At 39.7% G+C, this 21,661-nt stretch overlaps 1 long non-coding RNA gene across 1 annotated transcript in view; it reads right to left on the bottom strand.

Moving 5' to 3' along the window:
* Window positions 1-928: 928 nt before the first annotated feature.
* LOC147616521 (uncharacterized) overlaps window positions 929-21,661 on the bottom strand; it is a 37,818-nt gene continuing 17,085 nt past the window's right edge. The window contains exon 2 of the long non-coding RNA XR_015262505.1: window positions 929-1,038. This is a non-coding gene — a long non-coding RNA (uncharacterized LOC147616521). The remainder of the gene's footprint in view (window positions 1,039-21,661) is intronic.

Below are 21,661 nucleotides of genomic sequence, written 5' to 3'. Positions count from 1 at the left end.
TGCCATGAAGATCCGAACCGCCACCTACCCATGCAAACCATCACATAGTGGTCCTGGCACTCTTTCCACCAATCACGGGTTGTGGACTGCTTCTACCAACTACCTCATGTTGGAAGGGTCCAGACCATTTCCACAACAAACACAGGCCTTCCATGAAGAACCTATACATCGCCTATCACTTACCATGCTGCCTCGACTCACTACCTGTCATCAGAACTACCCAAAAAATCCCACCACTTCAACCTACATCCAATTGGGGTCGGACTCGAACCAGACCACCTAACCTCAGCAACCAACCCCATGGCATATCCTTGACCATCTACGCCTTGCACACAACACTGAATGCATGATGTGCTCTACAATCAGCATCACAATTCCTCTAGTGACAAGTTTAAGGTCAACACTAGAATGTTTCGATACAATACCATGCAAGGAACATGATTTATGAAGACTCGCAAATATTAGATGCAGCACTAGAGAACCCTTCTTGTGACATTATCTGGCACATGAAGCCTAGAATTCTCCCAAAACATTTCAGTACTTGACAGAAGAAAAAGATCGCAAAACCATGAGGCTTGTAATAGAATAACTATAAAACTAAACTAAAACAAAAGTGCAGTTTACAAGAATACTCTCAAGCATCACACCGACTCCATTGAGACAATGTGCTGCGACATCTCCACTAACTCAACATACACACCTCAAAAGATGAAAAGAAAATATGGCGGAGCGAAGCTCTTTGAAGACAGCTCCCATCGGTTGCAACCCAACTCCTCTATGTGGTGCTCCCATGTAATTTCTTTACTCACCTATCCTAAGATAATTGCACAAATAACGCTTCTGTGTTTCAAAAAAGTATTGAATGTGCATGAGAAACCTATTCGAACGACTGTGGGCTAGGACTTTACAGTGAATTTGCAAACATAAAGGCATGAACCACACTCATACATTTTATTGGAAAAACTTAGTGAATAGATTCCACAGAATGACTTGGTTACTTCAGGTATATTCAACTACAAAATAAACTAAATTCCAGACCTATTTATAGTGTCATGACTGTACAGAGAACCTTATACAGAAAAGTCTCTCTACCAAAAACTGTGGTGGGAGGTTAAACATTCTCTTAGGTGTCAACAAGAACCCCTCTACTGTGGGCGCTTCAGTTCACTTGTTACTCCAGCTCTTTCAAAAAATCTTTGTTGTCAACAAAGACCTGCAACACAAAGGAAGACACACTTTAAATCCTTACATATAGTCCCCCCCGTAGCTTAAGTATGATATCCTATGTAAAATTAGGATAAATACCAAAAGATGTGTATGTCAAACTAGTATAAATACCAAAATTACCATTTGGCATATTTGTCTACTGCCAAGTCTTGAGCACAACCCTCGCTCGCTCTACAGAGGTGAGCGACAATGCAGGGGAGGCAGGGGAAAGGTCGGAGTGATGTGGGTTCATGTAAATCTCTTCCCAACAAAAAGAGGCATATTAAGGCATGTCAATACTGAGAAGGATGGTTGATCCCAAAAACTCATCAAGAATTTACCTCTAAAATTCAGAAACAAAATAATATTGAATTTACTTATTGGTCCTAGAAAATGGGTGGTGAAGTTCCAAATCTTGAATCCCATTTAAGAACTCCACTTTCACAAAAGTCTTCCTCTCTCACATGCATAGATGTCTTTCGCAGATGGTTTATGCCTTGCTACTAACCAAGATGTCATATCAAAGATAGCTGCTGTAAATTCTTCCTAACCTTATTGTATCGAAACATTCTAGTGTTGACCTTAAACTTGTCACTAGAGGAATTGTGATGCTGATTGCAGAGCACATCATGCATTCAGTGTTAAGTGCAAGGCGTAGATGGTTCAGGATATGCCATGGGGTTGGTTGCTGAGGTTAGGTGGTCTGGTTAGAGACCCTGACCCCAATTGGATGTAGGTTTAAGTGGTGGGATTTTTTGGGTAGTTCTGATGACAAGCAGTGAGTCGAGGCAGCATGGTAAGTGATAGGCGATGTATAGGTTCTTCATGGAAGGCCTCTGTTTGTTGTGGAAATGGTCTGGACCCTTCCAACATGAGGTAGTTGGTAGAAGCAGTCCACAACCCGTGATTGGTGGAAAGAGTTCCATGACCACTATGTGATGATTTGCATGGGTAGATGGCCGTTCGGATCTTCATGGCACGACACGAGAGTATGGTGCAATGTCAGTGTGTGAAGTCGAGAGATGAGAAGGCTTCGTGAAAAAAAACGCTAGCCAGGGTGAGGTAGTGGTGTGAAAGTGGAGTCAAAGTTGAGGTTATACGCATGGAAGAAGCTCATTGGTGGAGGTATGTGCAAGGTCGAGGGTTCTCCAAGCGATGGGTTGTACCATGAGGCTAGCTTGTGTCCGCTGTGAGGTGAAAAAAAAGAAGAAAGACCACTGCCTCTATAGCCCTTCACCTCCCAAACTTGGAAACACTAACACGAACAGGGGCACCACCAGCCACCGGCTGGAACAGTTCTCGCACTTCACCACCCACCCACGCCAGACAGACAACACAAAACACGGGCACCATAGACAAAGCAAACACCCAGCACTATATTCCAGTCAAAACATTTCATACAAGCTTCTACCCGACACAGAAGCCTTACTCACACAACCATAAACAAAACACTCAGACCTGTCACTGCCGAGGATACACCACATCCCCAATCACCGTGAACCTCTCGCCTGCCTGCTGTACCAATCACACCAGAAAGAACCCAGCCACTCACTCTTCAGAAGGCGCCCATCCCACCAGCTAACCCTCAACTCTCTGTGCAGCCCATCTCTTTTGCATGTGTCGTCAGCACAGCAGCTACCCAACATCTCTCTCTCTCTCTCTCTCTCTCTCTCTCTCTCTCTCTCTCTCTCTGTGCTGATCCTCTGCCAGCCATTTCAAACCCACTTCCTCTTGCAGATTATCTGTAGTGCTTCCGGCCCCACCAGCCTTTGCACTTCGCTTGTCCACAGCCTTGTCTCCAGCACCTACCTGTGCTTCCACTTTCGGCTTCACCTAGCGGCCCACACCAGCCCTTTGCATCCACTTTCACAGCTCCTTGTCAGCTGCTCTGCCTAGTCCACGCTAGCCCTTGTCTTGCTTCCACACTTGCAGACAACCATCACCTCCAAGGCCTCCCAGTAGCTCTGCGCGAGCCTTTGAAGAAGCCTCTCCCTCTTGTCGAAAGCCCAAAGTGGCTTCCACCATTCACCTGCCCTTCAGCAGCTGCACCCCACTTCACACCTGCGGCTGCCTTGTCCACGCTAGCCCTTACACGGCCAGCCTTCCACGCTTTCGCCAACCTTCGCAGCTGAATGACCCGAGCCCACCTATCGTCTCACCTTCTTCAGTCAGCTGCGCACCTGCATGCCCAAAACCAAGGCGGCTTCCTCTCTAGCCGCCACCCTGACTGCAAAAAACAACACGGCCCAACACCGAGGCCAGTCCGTCGCGAGCCCTCCTCCACGATGCTTCTCTCCTCTAGTGGTCTTCTTTGCAGAATGACCAGGGCGCTCCCGGCTGCGCTTAGCCACACAAAACCTTGCAGCTCTCTCCTGCTTGTAGCTGTACATGCCCGAAAGCCCCGCTTATCAACCAGGCTATCTCCTCAAGGGCATATACGCGCAGCTGCGCCCGACAGCCCCCAACAAATCAAGGCGACGTTTCACCTTTTGTCTACAGCTGCACTCGCTAGCTTCTTCGCTTCACGTTCCAGAACTCCTTCGCTGGTGGTTCAAGAAACCTCAACGTGGCTATTGCTTTAGTTGGCCACATCAATCATTATTTTTTCCAAGGCCTAAAGATGGCAACATAATGCTTTCACACCCACCAATTTAAAGGCAACAAAGGCCCATAATCTTTTATTACTCCCATGCTTCCATACCACTTTAATACAGCCTTCAGTGCCAACTCCATTTTTAGGGACGCATACACATTCAGAGCCATCGAATGGCTGATACTACCTCCAGCCGACTACATTCCGGACAAGCCTGCAAAACAAAACCATCCATCCTGTACACCTGAAGACGCATTCAAAGCCAAAACCTTCACACGTGCCATGCGTCCATATATACACGAGCCCAGAATACCTCTCAGAAAAACGCGTGACACCGCCATGGCCCCTCCATTCATAGATGTATTTGGAGGGTTGGCATTCGTGAGGTTAGGTATAGGTGCATGTGTAACGTGACCAGTAACGTGACCAGACTTAGGCAGTTTATGAGAAACAGTGTGTATTGCACCGGGAAGTCGTAGAAATGAGGATCAATTTGAGCTCACTTGATTATGATATGTGGTCTCCAAATGCAACATAAAAAGCTAGGAAAGGCTTTTTTGGCCTAATGAGTGTTGTTCATGTTGGCCCTTCTAATATTATTTCCTTGCATGATGGAATCCATGGTTGTTTCTTGTACCAATATGAACCAATTCGTACCATACGGTTCTTACGGTACGATATGACTGTTTTTGTCAGTTTTTCGATGGTTTTTTTGGGCTTGTCTTGGCTATAGGCTTGAGCTCTTGAGCAACTCCTTTAAAGTGCTCCCCCACCAAACGTTCCCTCACATTCAAGCTTGAAGGTCCATAGTTTGTTAAGTGTAAAAAAACCCCGTATTTTATCGTACGGTATCCCAAAATCTCATATCGTACCAAAAATTCCCGTACAGTATGGACCATATGGTATCGTATTACCAGACCGTGACAACTATGATGGCATCATATAAGATTAGAAATAATTGGTCCTTCTAAAGCTATTTCCTTGCATGATGGCATCTTATAAGGTTAGGAAGAATTTACAGCAGCTGTGTTTGATATGACATCTTGGTTAGTAGCAAGGCATAAATCATCTATGCGTGTGAGAGAAGAAGACTTTTGTGAAAGTGGAGTTCTTAAATGGGATTCAAGATTTGGAACTTCACCACCCATTTTCTAGGACCAACAAGTAAATTCAATATTATTTTGTTTCTGAATTTCAAAGGTAAATTTTTGATGAGTTTTTGGGATGAACCATCCTCTCAGTATTGACATGCCTTAATATGCCTCTTTTTGTTGGGAAGAGATTTACATGCACCCACATGACTCCGACCTTTCCCCTGCCTCCCCTGCATTGTCGCTCGCCTCTGTAGCGAGCGAGGGTTGCGCTCAAGACTTGGCAGTAGACAAGTATGCCAAATGGTGTTTTTGGTATCTATACTAGTTTGACATACACATCTTTTGGTATTTATCCTAATTTTACATAGGATATCATACTTAAGCTACGGGGGGGACTATATGTAGGGATTTAAAGTGTGTCTTCATTTGTGTTGCAGGTCTTTGCTGAAAACAAAGATTTTTTGAAAGAGCTGGAGTAACAAGTGAACAAAACCGCCCACAGTAGAGGGGTTCTTGTTGACACCTAAGAGAATGTTTAACCTCCCACCACAGATTTTGGTAGACTTTTGTGTACAAGGTTTTCTGTACAGTCATGACACTATAAATAGGTCTGGAATTTAGTTTATTTTGTAGTTGAATATACCTGAAGTAACCAAGTCATTTTGTGGAATCTATTCACTAAGTTTTTCCAATAAAATGTATGAGTGTGGTTCATGCCTTTATGTTTGCAAATTCACTGTAAAGTCCTAGCCCACAGTCGTTCTTCGAATAGGTTTCTCATGCACATTCAATACTTTTTTGAAACACAGAAGCGTTATTTGTGCAGTTATCTTAGGATAGGTGAGTAAAGAAATTACATGGGAGCACCACATAGAGGAGTTGGGTTGCAACTGATGGGAGCTGTCTTCAAAGAGCTTCGCTCGCCATATTTTCTTTTGATCTTTTGAGGTGTGTATGTTGAGTCAGTGGAGATGTCGCAGCACATTGTCTCCATGGAGTTGGTGTGATGCTTGAGAGTATTCGTGTAAACCACACTTTTGTTTTAGTTTAGTTTTATAGTTATTCTATTACAAGCCTCATGGTTTTGCGATCTTTTTCTTCTGTCAAGTACTGAAATGTTTTGCAAGAATTCTAGGCTTCATGTGCCAAATAATGTCACAAGAAGGGTGCTCTAGTGCTGCATCTAATATTTGTGAGTGTTCACATAAATCATGTTCCTTGCATGGTATTGTATCGAAACATTCTAGTGTTGACCTTAAACTTGTCACTAGAGGAATTGTGATGCTGATTGCAGAGCACATCATGCATTCAGTGTTGTGTGGAAGGCGTAGATGGTTCAAGATATGCCATGGGGTTGGTTGCTGAGGTTAGGTGGTCTGGTTCGAGACCGACCCCAATTGGATGTAGGTTGAAGTGGTGGGATTTTTTGGGTAGTTCTGATGATAGGCAGTGAGTCGAGGCAGCATGGTAAGTGATAGGCGATGTATAGGTTCTTCATGGAAGGCCTCTGTTTGTTGTGGAAATGGTCTGGACCCTTCCAACATGAGGTAGTTGGTAGAAGCAGTCCACAACCCGTGATTGGTGGAAAGAGTGCCAGGACCACTATGTGATGATTTGCATGGGTAGATGGTGGTTCGGATCTTCATGGCACGACACGAGAGTATGGTGCAATGTCAGTGTGTGAAGTCGAGAGATGAGAAGGCTTCGTGAAAAAAAACGGTAGCCAGGGTGAGGTAGTGGTGTGAAAGTGGAGTCAAAGTTGAGGTTATACGCATGGAAGAAGCTCATTGGAGGTATGTGCAAGGTCGAGGGTTCTCCAAGCGATGGGTTGTACCATGAGGTTAGCTTGTGTCCACCATGGCCCCTCCATTCATAGATGTATTTGGAGGGTTGGCATTGGTGAGGTTAGGTATAGGTGCATGTGTAACGTGACCAGACTTAGGCAGTTTATGAGAAACAGTGTGTATTGCACCGGGAAGTCGTAGAAATGAGGATCAATTTGAGCTCACTTGATTATGATATGTGGTCTCCAAATGCAACATAAAAAGCTAGGAAAGGATTTTTTGGCCTAATGAGTGTTGTTCATGTTGGCCCTTCTAATATTATTTCCTTGCATGATGGAATCCATGGTCGTTTCTTGTACCAATATGAACCAATTCGTACCATACGGTTCTTACGGTACGATATGACTGTTTTTGTCTGTTTTTCGATGGTTTTTTTGGGCTTGTCTGGGCTATAGGCTTGAGCTCTTGAGCAACTCCTTTAAAGTGCTCCCCCACCAAATGTTCCCTCACATTCAAGCTTGAAGGTCCATAGTTTGTTAAGTGTAAAAAAAACCTGTATTTTATCGTACGGTATCCCAAAATTTCATATCGTACCAAAAATTCCCGTACAGTATGGGCCGTATGGTATCGTATTTTTAGACCGTGTGACAACTATGATGGCATCATATAAGATTAGAAAGAATTGGTCCTTCTAAAGCTATTTCCTTGCAGGATGGCATCTTATAAGGTTAGGAAGAATTTACAGCAGCTGTCTTTGATGATATCTTGGTTAGTAGCAAGGCATAAATCATCTGCAAAAGACATCTATGCGTGTGAGAGAAGAAGACTTTTGTGAAAGTGGAGTTCTTAAATGGGATTCAAGATTTGGAACTTCACCACCCATTTTCTAGGACCAACAAGTAAATTCAATATTATTTTGTTTCTGAATTTCAGAGGTAAATTTTTGATGAGTTTTTGGGATCAACCATCCTCTCAGTATTGACATGCCTTAATTAGCCTCTTTTTGTTGGGAAGAGATTTACATGCACCCACATGACTCCGACCTTTCCCCTGCCTCCCCTGCATTGTCGCTCGCCTCTAAAGCGAGCGATTGTTGCACTCAAGACTTGGCAGTAGACAAATATGCCAAATGGTGTTTTTGGTATTTATACTAGTTTGACATACACATCTTTTGGTATTTATCATAATTTTACATAGGATATCATACTTAAGCTACGGGGGGACTATATGTAGGGATTTAAAGTGTGTCTTCATTTGTGCTGCAGGTCTTTGTTGACAACAAAGATTTTTTGAAAGAGCTGGAGTAACAAGTGAACTGAACCGCCCACAGTAGAGGGGTACTTGTTGACACCTAAGAGAATGTTTAACCTCCCACCACAGTTTTTGGTAGAGAGACTTTTCTGTACAAGGTTTTCTGTACAGTCATGACACTATAAATAGGTCTGGAATTTAGTTTATTTTGTAGTTGAATATACCTGAAGTAACCAAGTCATTCTGTGGAATCTATTCACTAAGTTTTTCCAATAAAATGTATGAGTGTGGTTCATGCCTTTATGTTTGCAAATTAACTGTAAAGTCCTAGCCCACAGTCGTTCGAATAGGTTTCTCATGCACATTCAATACTTTTTTGAAATAGAGAAGCATTATTTGTGCAGTTATCTTAGGATAGGTGAGTAAAGAAATTACATGGGAGCACCACATAGAGGAGTTGGTTTGCACTTGATGGGAGCTGTCTTCAAAGAGCTTCGCTCACCATATTTTCTTTTGATCTTTTGAGGTGTGTATGTTGAGTCAGTGGAGATGTCGCAGCACATTGTCTCGATGGAGTTGGTGTGATGCTTGAGAGTATTCCTGTAAACTGCACTTTTGTTTTAGTTTAGTTTTATAGTTATTCTATTACAAGCCTCATGGTTTTGCGATCTTTTTCTTCTGTCAAGTACTGAAATGATTTGGGAGAATTCTAGGCTTCATGTGCCAAATAATGTCACAAGAAGGGTGCTCTAGTGCTGCATCTAATATTTGCGAGTGTTCACATAAATCATGTTCCTTGCATGGTATTGTATCGAAACATTCTAGTGTTGACCTTAAACTTGTCACTAGAGGAATTGTGATGCTGATTGCAGAGCACATCATGCATTCAGTGTTGTGTGGAAGGCGTAGATGGTTCAAGATATGCCATGGGGTTGGTTGCTGAGGTTAGGTGGTCTGGTTCGAGACCGACCCCAATTGGATGTAGGTTGAAGTGGTGGGATTTTTTGGGTAGTTCTGATGATAGGCAGTGAGTCGAGGCAGCATGGTAAGTGATAGGCGATGTATAGGTTCTTCATGGAAGGCCTCTGTTTGTTGTGGAAATGGTCTGGACCCTTCCAACATGAGGTAGTTGGTAGAAGCATTCCACAACCCGTGATTGGTGGAAAGAATGCCAGGACCACTATGTGATGATTTGCATGGGTAGATGGTGGTTCGGATCATCATGGCACGACACGAGAGTATGGTGCAATGTCAGTGTGTGAAGTCGAGAGATGAGAAGGCTTCGTGAAAAAAAACGGTAGCCAGGGTGAGGTAGTGGTGTGAAAGTGGAGTCAAAGTTGAGGTTATACGCATGGAAGAAGCTCATTGGAGGTATGTGCAAGGTCGAGGGTTCTCCAAGCGATGTGTTGTACCATGAGGTTAGCTTGTGTCCACCATGGCCCCTCCATTCATAGATGTATTTGGAGGGTTGGCATTGGTGAGGTTAGGTATAGGTGCATGTGTAACGTGACCAGACTTAGGCAGTTTATGAGAAACAGTGTGTATTGCACCGGGAAGTCGTAGAAATGAGGATCAATTTGAGCTCACTTGATTATGATATGTGGTCTCCAAATGCAACATAAAAAGCTAGGAAAGGATTTTTTGGCCTAATGAGTGTTGTTCATGTTGGCCCTTCTAATATTATTTCCTTGCATGATGGAATCCATGGTCGTTTCTTGTACCAATATGAACCAATTCGTACCATACGGTTCTTACGGTACGATATGACTGTTTTTGTCTGTTTTTCGATGGTTTTTTTGGGCTTGTCTGGGCTATAGGCTTGAGCTCTTGAGCAACTCCTTTAAAGTGCTCCCCCACCAAACGTTCCCTCACATTCAAGCTTGAAGGTCCATAGTTTGTTAAGTGTAAAAAAAACTGTCTTTGATATGACATCTTGGTTAGTAGCAAGGCATAAATCATCTGCAAAAGACATCTATGTGTGTGAGAGAAGAAGACTTTTGTGAAAGTGGAGTTCTGAAATGGGACTCAAGATTTGGAACTTCACCACCCATTTTCTAGGACCAACAAGTAAATTCAATATTATTTTGTTTCTGAATTTCAGAGGTAAATTTTTGATGAGTTTTTGGGATCAACCATCCTTCTCAGTATTGACATGCCTTAATATGCCTCTTTTTGTTGGGGGAAGAGATTTACATGCACCCACATGACTCCGACCTTTCCCCTGTCTCCCCTGCATTGTCGCTCGCCTCTGTAGCGAGCGAGGGTTGCGCTCAAGACTTGGCAGTAGACAAATATGCCAAATCGTGTTTTTGGTATTTATACTAGTTTGACATACACATCTTTTGGTATTTATCCTAATTTTACATAGGATATCATACTTAAGCTACGGGGGGGACTATATGTAGGGATTTAAAGTGTGTCTTCATTTGTGTTGCAGGTCTTTGTTGACAACAAAGATTTTTTGAAAGAGCTAGAGTAACAAGTGAACTGAACCGCCCACAGTAGAGGGGTTCTTGTTGACACCTAAGAGAATGTTTAACCTCCCACCATAGCTTTTGGTAGAGAGACTTTTCTGTACAAGGTTTTCTATACAGTCATGACACTATAAATAGGTCTGAAATTTAGTTTATTTTGTAGTTGAATATACCTAAAGTAACCAAGTCATTCTGTGGAATCTATTCACTAAGTTTTTCCAATAAAATGTATGAGTGTGGTTCATGCCTTTATGTTTGCAAATTCACTGTAAAGTCCTAGCCCACAGTCGTTCGAATAGGTTTCTCATGCGCATTCAATACTTTTTTGAAACACAGAAGCGTTATTTGTGCAGTAATCTTAGGATAGGTGAGTGAAGAAATTACATGGGAGCACCACATAGAGGAGTTGGGTTGCAACTGATGGGAGCTGTCTTCAAAGAGCTTCGCTCGCCATATTTTCTTTTGATCTTTTGAGGTGTGTATGTTGAGTCAGTGGAGATGTCGCAGCACATTGTCTCAATGGAGTTGGTGTGATGCTTGAGAGTATTCCTGTAAACTGCACTTTTGTTTTAGTTTAGTTTTATAGTTATTCTATTACAAGCCTCATGGTTTTGCGATCTTCTTCTTCTGTCAAGTACTGAAATGTTTTGGGAGAATTCTAGGCTTCATGTGCCAAATAATGTCACAAGAAGGGTGCTCTAGTGCTACATCTAATATTTCCGAGTCTTCACATAAATCATGTTTCTTGCATGGTATTGTATCGAAACATTCTAGTGTTGACCTTAAACTTGTCACTAGAGGAATTGTGATGCTGATTGTAGAGCACATCATGCATTCAGTGTTGTGTGCAAGGCATAGATGGTTCAGGATATGCCATGGGGTTGGTTGCTGAGGTTAGGTGGTCTGGTTCGAGATTGACCCCAATTGGATGTAGGTTGAAGTGGTGGGATTATTTGGGTAGTTCTGATGACAGGCAGTGAGTCGAGGCAGCGTGGTAAGTGATAGGTGATGTATAGGTTCTTCATGGAAGGCCTCTGTTTGTTGTGGAAATGGTCTGGACCCTTCCAACATGAGGTAGTTGGTAGAAGCAGTCCACAACCCGTGATTGGTGGAAAGAGTGCCAGGACCACTATGTGATGATTTGCATGGGTAGATGGCGATTCAGATCTTCATGGCACGACACGAGAGTATGGTGCAATATCAGTGTGTGAAGTCGAGAGATGAGAAGGCTTCGTGAAAAAAAACGCTAGCCAGGGTGAGGTAGTGGTGTGAAAGTGGAGTCAAAGTTGAGGTTATATGCATGGAAGAAGCTCATTGGTGGAGGTATGTGCAAGGTCGAGGGTTCTCCAAGCGATGGGTTGTACCATGAGGTTAGCTTGTGTCCGCCATGGCCCCTCCATTCATAGATGTATTTGGAGGGTTGGCATTGGTGAGGTTAGGTATAGGTGCATGTGTAACGTGAACAGACTTAGGCAGTTTATGAGAAACAGTGTGTATTGCACCGGGAAGTCGTAGAAATGAGGATCAATTTGAGCTCACTTGATTATGATATGTGGTCTCCAAATGCAACATAAAAGCTAGGAAAGGCTCTTTTGGCCTAATGAGTGTTGTTCATGTTGGCCCTTGTAACCTTATGCATGATGGAATCCCTGGTTGTTTCTTGTACCAATATGAACCAATTCGTACCATACGGTTCTTACGGTACGATATGACTGTTTTTGTCTGTTTTTCGATGGTTTTTTGGGCTTGTCTTGGCTATAGGCTTGAGCTCTTGAGCAACTCCTTTAAAGTGCTCCCCCACCAAATGTTCCCTCACATTGAAGGTCCATATTTTGTTAAGTGTTAAAAAAACCCGTATTTTATCGTACGGTATCCCAAAATTTCATATCGTACCAAAAATTCCCATACAGTATGGACTGTATGGTATCGTATTTTCAGACCGTGACAACTATGATGGCATCATATAAGATTAGAAAGAATTGGTCCTTCTAAAGCTATTTCCTTGCATGATGGCCTCTTATAAGGTTAGGACTAATTTACAGCAGCTGTCTTTGATGACATCTTGGTTAGTAGCAAGGCATAAATCATCTGCAAAAGACATCTATGCGTGTGAGAGAAGAAGACTTTTGTGAAAGTGGAGTTCTTAAACGGGATTCAAGATTTGGAACTTCACCACCTATTTTCTAGGACCAACAAGTAAATATAATATTATTTTGTTTCTGAATTTCAAAGGTAATTCTTTGATGAGTTTTTGGGATCAACCATCCTTCTCAGTATTGACATGCCTTAATATGCCTCTTTTTGTTGGGAAGAGATTTACATGCACCCACATGACTCCGACCTTTCCCCTGCCTCCCCTGCTGTAAGATTCCTCTCCCAACCCCTTTTTGATATCTAGTATCTTCCCCTGTAATCAACCCCTCTTCAGAAATATAAAGGCCTTGTTTCTAACTATTTTAGCCTAGAGAGAGAAAATATTCTAGAGAGAGAATAATCAGATTTTGAATATTTTTGGATGGAAAAATATCTCTTATAATTCAGATGAGTTCCCCTGAAACAGAAATTCAAAAAGGATTTTCCAATGTGCAATTGGAATTAATTGGAAATAGGTGTAAAGAACCTTAGTCTAAGGGTCTAGATTTTCAGAAATCTTTAGACTATGGTCCAATTAAGGTTCCTATGGGCCAATAGCATCAATCCATGTGTAGGGAGTAGATAAATCCAATTTGTAAAAAAGAAGATACCCAAAAATGAGTAAATGCTCACATAAGGTGAAGAGTTGAAAATGTACAAGGTTTATTAGTAAAAAACTATGAGCAATATTAAAAATATGAGATATTTTGGGTATCCAAAAATGAGTAAATGCTCACATAAGATGAAGAGTTGAAAATGTACAAGGTTTATTAGTAAAAAACTATGAGCAATATTAAAATGATGCCATTATGACACATATGTAAGGAAGGGGAATTCTTTAAAGGAGGTGCATATTTCACATAAGATGAAGAGTTGAAAATGTACAAGGTTTATTAGTAAAAAAACTATGAGCAATATTAAAATGATTCCATTATGACACATATGTAAGGAAGGGGAATTCTTTAAAGGAGGTGCATATTTCACATGCTTGAATGAGTTTTAAACTCATAAAAATTGAGATATTTCATCTCTCCTCTCTCCTCATTCAAGTCTAGTTCCAAAAAGTTAGCTTAACTGACCTAAAAATGGTCAAATATTGACCAAACTGATTTAGAAAATTCTAGAATCAGTTTGTTTGGTTAGGAGCTCAATTTTTTCTATAAATAGAAGCCTCCCCCTTGATGAAAAATAGATAATGTTTATGCATCGTTACTCTACTCCACCTAAGCCAAGAACTGTGAATTCATTTAATAATTCACTAGTTTTTGGAGCTTCCCTCTTTCTTCAATCCCCATTAGTGACTCCATCAACATACTTAACCAATTGATTGGTTGGGGGCCTCTACCGTGAACAAAGAATCAAGAAATTTATAAGGTAATTAGTGAATATTGCTCTTTTCTATAATTTCTCAATGTTTCTCTCTTCTCAACCCCTCTCAAGCTTGAGAAGTTTAATTGGTATGGTTTTTTTTTAAATGCTATTGAAGTTTGAATAGTAGTGAAGAGTTACATAATTTAATAAATGCTATTGAAGTTAATTTTCATTTATGTTTAAATTCTAATGATTCTTATGTAAATTCTCTCTCTCACTCAAGAAATGGTCATACTCATGACCCATTCTCAATCCAAATCAAGCTTTTCATAAAGCTTTTCCTTAACCCAAGATAAAGCTATGCTTGAGGTAAGAAGTGTATGTGATAGGATAAGATGTATATGGGTTGTGATAGGGCGAGAATGGATGTGATGTAAAAGATTAGATGTGAAAGTATATGGGGTTATATAAATGGGAATGTGAAAATGGATGTATGTATGTGGATGTGGATGTGGATGTATAGATGTGAATGGAAATGTGAATGTGGATGTATGTGAATGTGAATGTAGATGTGGATGTATGTGAATGTGAATGTGGATGTATGTGAATGTGAATGTAGATGTGAATGTGGAATGTGGATGTATAGATGTGGATGTATGGGAATGTGGATGTGGATGTATGTGAATGTGAATGTAGATGTGGATGTATAAATGTGAATGTGGAATGTGGATGTGGATGTAGATGTGGATATATGGATGTGTATGTATGAATGTGGATATGGGTGTGAATATATGATATGTGATGTGAAGGAATCTGAAGTGAAGAGATGGAAAAGGAGGTGATTGGATGAGTACACATATACATGGAATGTGGAATAAGTAATGTTGGATTAATGAGGGATAATGTGGAAAAATGAGAGTTAATATAGAAACTGTATTTGTAAATTGTTTGTAAATGCTGTTTGTAAATGGCTGTTTTATGTCAAGAATGCTGGGGAAGCATTTTGACCGTCTTGTGATTAAGGTCGTGGAGACCTAACTGATAAAGTTGCAACTGCTGACGGAGAGTCAATGGAGGACGTCTCGCGTAGCAAGGTCGACCGAGGTCTTGACCAGCCTCGGTTTGATTAAAATGGTGAGCTTCCGGTACGGTGGATGAGGGACCAAGGAAGCGGCCTATGAGTGAAGCGCTAGGTCACCTGCGAAGGATCCTAGAGGGTGCTGACCATACGGTGCTCGGGCTCTGGGTCGCCCAGGATACCCACGCGTGCGTCGAGGAAGATATTGGAACAAGGAGTAAGAGTTGTTTTGTGAAACCGGGCATGAATCTGGTTGACTAACCTTGCTGGTCCTCAACGGATGAGTCCATGGCTCTTTTATATGGATCTGTTGGTTGATCTTGCTGATCTTCAACGAGAGTCCATCTTGATAAGTGATTATATTGCCGAGTATTATGGGCTAGGAACTATGGAAACGGCCTCTGTGTGGATAGGTGGTGAGCGTTCTAGTTGCCAATGATGCCATAGATACTCTGATGAAGGAATGATGGGAAATTATGAATCAACTGGATAAATTGGGAGATTGTGATCAGTGGTACTATGGTTTCATTAAAGGATTGTTTTAAAGTTAGCTGATGCTAAGAAAAAGGCAATTTTCATATTGGGTGTGTAAGTGGTGTGGCTAGTTTTATGTTTGCATGAAATTCCGGCTAGGGGGCCTTGGAACTCTTTTCCTTGGTACCCGGGACAAAACCTAACCAAATTCCAAATTGGATCCCATCACTACAGTGGTTGGGCGGTTGGCTAACCCATGGGATCGGATGGGGTTAGGCTGGACTGATGGATCCATAAATCGAGACTCAACTTTGTTTTTACGATAGATAAAGTAAATCCCGGATAGAAATTGTTCTATGGATAGGAATCAACGGCTGTGCCTCTTGATGGGGAAAAAAGCGTTGATCCCAATGATCCAAGTGCAAGTTTCTACCTTGATTTGACCAAGTACCGTTAAAGGTGCAGTCAGATCAGTTGATCCGTAATGATCTTGACTACGTTAGAGTAAAGAGTTATCCTGGTGGAATCGCCCATGCTTTCCGAGTAAAGGAAGTTTTTCCAGTTTCGGTTTTGGACAAACCGACGGATTAGTCTCTTGTCCGGATATCCGTGGGCGAGGCCCCGAGTGTGAGACCCCTACCCACGCACGATGTGCTACTTCCGCTGCCAGTATCTTGAATCCGTTGCTCGGTGGGAACAGTGGGATCTCACAGTTGGTATCAGAGCGAAATTGAAAGCTAATAAAGATAATTAAATTCTTATCTGAAATTGGTAATAAGAATTCAGAAACAGCATTTTCATAATGTATTTTCATTCCGTAAGCTTCTTTAATGAAGAAATTTTAATCAAAGAAATTGTTTTTATAGATGGAAGTTCCCCATTTATCTGGTATTCCCGACCTCACCCAGTCTCAAGATATGATTGCATTTGCCTTCGAGCATCTCATCTCTTCCGCTTCAACTCAAACAAGCCGAGCAAGACTCGCACGCCATTTCGCGGATTTATATTTTCCTACCCCAGCGGAGAGAATACAACATAAGTGGTTTGCAGGGCAATATGTCCACGCCCATTGCAACCACCATACAATGCTGTGGCAGAATCTCTCATTGACTATGATCCTGTTAAAGCTGAAAATGGTGCGTGGTGTCATTCTATATCATTCGACACCTCGAAATTTCAGACTTTCATGTCGAGTTTATAAACTCCTTAGTCGATTTATCCCTAAGGAGAAAATAATAGCTCCCTTCGCAGTTAGAGAACTTATGTAACAGGGCATGACTATGGCCCAGTACCGTCGTCTTATGCGTCTCTCGAAGAGATTTTGAATTTTGGAGCCGAGCCACTCTATGTAATTATTGCAACTTGTATATAAATATACAAATGTTTTTTTTTAACGGACGATCGGATAAAGAAAAATCTATTTATCAGACTTAAGTCATAGATCTCCAATAAGATCAACTGAGGAGCAAATTATGTCAAAAGTTTATCAAGACGCACAAAAAGGTTGTAATTGTTTGATATAATTCATACAAATTGTTAATTCAAATTGAAATTCGTAAATTAGTAATTGGGTCTTCAATTGGAAGTACCGCAATTGTATGGAACCCTGACTTGCTTGAGACCTAGACATGATGGTATTTACCTTATAGTTTCGAGTATCATGACTATCTGTATATACCGAGGGTATAACTGCAGCTCTTTACCGACAGTATATACGAGTAAATCTAAGACTTGAAATTATAAGCGTTAATGCTATCCAGATGATGATTTTGAATGTGGTTGATATGATTTTTAATTCTGTTTGGGAACTGATGAATTGATTTGGATTCTGATTGAAAAATGATGATCCTTGAAAATGGGTTGAAATGTAATAAGCTGAGCGAAACCACAATGTGGATGATTGGGACGAGTCCCTGTACTGATAAATGATAAAAATGATTCAGCAAATCACTATGAGATTAGTGGATTATGTTGTCAAATTGCTACTGTTAATACTTGAGACGGTAGATCAAGTTAAGGGATGACAAATTGAGAACTTGCTTAACTTAAATTCCATGGAGGAATGTTCAGAAGGAAATTTTCGGTCTAATGGACCAATATCGTGTTAAAGATATGAATGATATGATTTGAATGAATTGTTATTTAATGATGAATTCTATATAAGGGATATTTATCCCCATATTCTGTTGGGTTGACCGGAATATAAGGAATCCCAGAATAAATTGGATTTTAAGCAAAAAAGTTGTCCTCTACTTGCGAGATGAGGACATCTTGCACCTTTTAAGTGGGGTAGAATGTAAGATTCCTCCCCCAGCCTTAGAGGTATACAGGAGTAAGAATCTCCCTTTCTGATCTTATAATTATTCTCTCTCTAAAATAAAAGAAAGATTCTGTTTAAAAAAGGAAGAACCTTTTTCCTGAATACTTCTCAAGAATCCCACCTGTTTTAAGGATTCAGAACAACGAGTTCAGAAGTGAGAATCGATGTTTTGGATATCAAGGTTTTGGTCTCGAGTACGGCCCAAAAGAAGTTCTTTATCTCTTGGGAAGTATAAGAAGTTATCTCCCAGATATTGTGGACCAAAGAAAGTAGGTGATTTAGCTTACGAACTTCTTTTATCTCCTCATCTCAAGTTTCTGAATGCCTTCTATAGAAAAATGTGCCAAACCCAAATCATGGAAAGACGGTAAAACTTCAGTGGCAAGTTACCGTTGGCTTCTAAGTTACGCTAGTTCCTTCCTTTATATAAGTTGCAACTTTTACTTGTCGTTCACAGTAATCTTACTTCCATCGATCTTCTTTCTTTCTTAATCTCCTTCATGGCTTGGCAACAAGAATTAGTTTTATCCATGATGATTTCTCACCTTCAAGACGCAAGGGATTCTGTGAAGAAAGATTTTATAGAACAGTATGAGCGCTCACTTTTTCCTCACTTGGGAACTTCTGTAGCGCAGACAAAATGGCGGACCTATCAAGACATAACTAGGGTAACACCCTGGGGTCAGCAGCACTTTCGTAACAATGTCCGCTTGGCCATGGTTATTGAAGCTTTGGGTTTGGGTCCCCGATACTACTGCGTCATGAGATCAAGGCATCCTGGGTTTTCTGAGCGGGTCTTCTTACTGGCGTGTTTTCTTCCTCATGAGAAGATATGCCTTTACCCCGTTTTTGGCTTGCCTCTCAGAGGTCCTTTTGTTAGAACACCTCATACCACTGAGATAGGCGCAGCAATAACCCACAGAATCATTCCCATAGATGAGTTACCTTATACTTGTGCAGCTTGTGAGGACTGCTTTTGTGACCATATGATGGACGGGCTTATGGAAGTGTAAAGAGTTCCTCTATCTTTACTGTATAAGTTCCGAGAATGAATAAAGTTTAAATCTTGTTCGTATTTTGAATCTTGCTCTCTTTAAGACTTATCTTGGTGGTTAATCTTGATTAAAATTTTTCTCTAAGTCTCATATTCGTGAATCTTGCGAAATTATCACAAGTTGCGAGATGAGGACATCTCGCGTTTTTTAAGTGGGGTAGAATGTAAGATTCCTCTCCCAACCCCTTTTTGATATCTAGTATCTTCCCCTGTAATCAACCCCTCTTCAGAAATATAAAGGCCTTGTTTCTAACTATTTTAGCCTAGAGAGAGAAAATATTCTAGAGAGAGAATAATCAGATTTTGAATATTTTTGGATGGAAAAATATCTCTTATAATTCAGATGAGTTCCCCTGAAACAGAAATTCAAAAAGGATTTTCCAATGTGCAATTGGAATTAATTGGAAATAGGTGTAAAGAACCTTAGTCTAAGGGTCTAGATTTTCAGAAATCTTTAGACTATGGTCCAATTAAGGTTCCTATGGGCCAATAGCATCAATCCATGTGTAGGGAGTAGATAAATCCAATTTGTAAAAAAGAAGATACCCAAAAATGAGTAAATGCTCACATAAGGTGAAGAGTTGAAAATGTACAAGGTTTATTAGTAAAAAACTATGAGCAATATTAAAAATATGAGATATTTTGGGTATCCAAAAATGAGTAAATGCTCACATAAGATGAAGAGTTGAAAATGTACAAGGTTTATTAGTAAAAAACTATGAGCAATATTAAAATGATGCCATTATGACACATATGTAAGGAAGGGGAATTCTTTAAAGGAGGTGCATATTTCACATAAGATGAAGAGTTGAAAATGTACAAGGTTTATTAGTAAAAAAACTATGAGCAATATTAAAATGATTCCATTATGACACATATGTAAGGAAGGGGAATTCTTTAAAGGAGGTGCATATTTCACATGCTTGAATGAGTTTTAAACTCATAAAAATTGAGATATTTCATCTCTCCTCTCTCCTCATTCAAGTCTAGTTCCAAAAAGTTAGCTTAACTGACCTAAAAATGGTCAAATATTGACCAAACTGATTTAGAAAATTCTAGAATCAGTTTGTTTGGTTAGGAGCTCAATTTTTTCTATAAATAGAAGCCTCCCCCTTGATGAAAAATAGATAGTGTTTATGCATCGTTACTCTACTCCACCTAAGCCAAGAACTGTGAATTCATTTAATAATTCACTAGTTTTTGGAGCTTCCCTCTTTCTTCAATCCCCATTAGTGACTCCATCAACATACTTAACCAATTGATTGGTTGGGGGCCTCTACCGTGAACAAAGAATCAAGAAATTTATAAGGTAATTAGTGAATATTGCTCTTTTCTATAATTTCTCAATGTTTCTCTCTTCTCAACCCCTCTCAAGCTTGAGAAGTTTAATTGGTATGGTTTTTTTTTAAATGCTATTGAAGTTTGAATAGTAGTGAAGAGTTACATAATTTAATAAATGCTATTGAAGTTAATTTTCATTTATGTTTAAATTCTAATGATTCTTATGTAAATTCTCTCTCTCACTCAAGAAATGGTCATACTCATGACCCATTCTCAATCCAAATCAAGCTTTTCATAAAGCTTTTCCTTAACCCAAGATAAAGCTATGCTTGAGGCCAAATTAATGGCTTTTTCTTATGCTTTTAGTTTATGTATATTGATGATTCAATCCATTATGGATTGAGGATCCAATTAGAGAATCATTTTAATTATTTCCTTAATGATAAGCTTTATCCCTTAGAAAATTGAGATTTATCAGTCATAGCAGCGGAGCTATGGCAAAATTTTTATAAAAATTATGCATAAAAAATTTTCATTCAAAGCATAAAAAGAGGACTTCCTACCATATTCTAGGAATCATCATCCTAGATTAATTGAAAGAATTTCATTATAATCATGGAGAAATTGAATTTTAATATTATGCATAAAGGATAAATTTTTATATCAAAAGTGTTATTTTTACCATTTTTATTTTCATGCATAGAAGTATGCATAATGGATAAATTTTTATATCAAAAGTGTTACTTTTATCATTTTTACTTTCATGCATAGAAGTATGCATAAAGGATAAATTTTTATATCAAAAGTGTTATTTTTACCATTTTTATTTTCATGCATAGAAGTATGCATAATGGATAAATTTTTATATCAAAAGTGTTACTTTTATCATTTTTATTTCATACATAAAAGTATGCATAAAAGAAAATTTTTATATCAAAAGTGTTACTTTTATCATTTTTAATTTTCATGCATAGAAGTATGCATAAAGGAAAATTTTTATATCAAAAGTGTTACTTTTATCATTTTTAATTTTCATGCATAGAAGTATGCATAAAGGAAAAAATTTTATATCAAAAGTGTTACTTTTATCATATTGGATTTCATGCATATAGGTATGCATAAAAGATATTCTTTTTATACTAAAAGTATGATTTTCCTCATAAATGGATTTTATGCTTAACTTAGATGCATAAGAGAAATTCTTTTATTCTAAAAGTATAATTCCCTACCAAATTGAAATCATGCATAAGAAGATGCATAAAAGATTGATTTTAATTTCGAAAGTGTTAGTCTCCTTAAATGGAATTTATGTATAAATAAATGTGTAGAGAAATCTTATATCAAATAAAAGAATTCTCTTTTTTTTTTTTTTTAAGATATGAAATGTGATAAGATGTGATAAGAGGTGTATGAGATGTGATAAGAATTGATAAGATGTGTATGGAAAGTGATAGGATGTGATAAGAGGTGTGATAAGAGGTGATAAGATGCTTATGAAATGAGTTAGGATGTGATAAGATGAATTCAGATGTGTATGGGGGGATGAGGTAAGAAGTGTATGTGATAGGATAAGATGTATATGGGTTGTGATAGGGCGAGAATGGATGT

Source organism: Cibotium barometz, chromosome 38 (assembly GCF_041138505.1).
Source record: "Cibotium barometz isolate CiBa-2024 chromosome 38, ASM4113850v1, whole genome shotgun sequence".
NCBI classification, from domain to species: Eukaryota; Viridiplantae; Streptophyta; class Polypodiopsida; order Cyatheales; family Cibotiaceae; genus Cibotium; species Cibotium barometz.
Note: the sequence above shows the minus strand (reverse complement) of the source record. Positions and strands in the feature narration are given on the sequence as shown.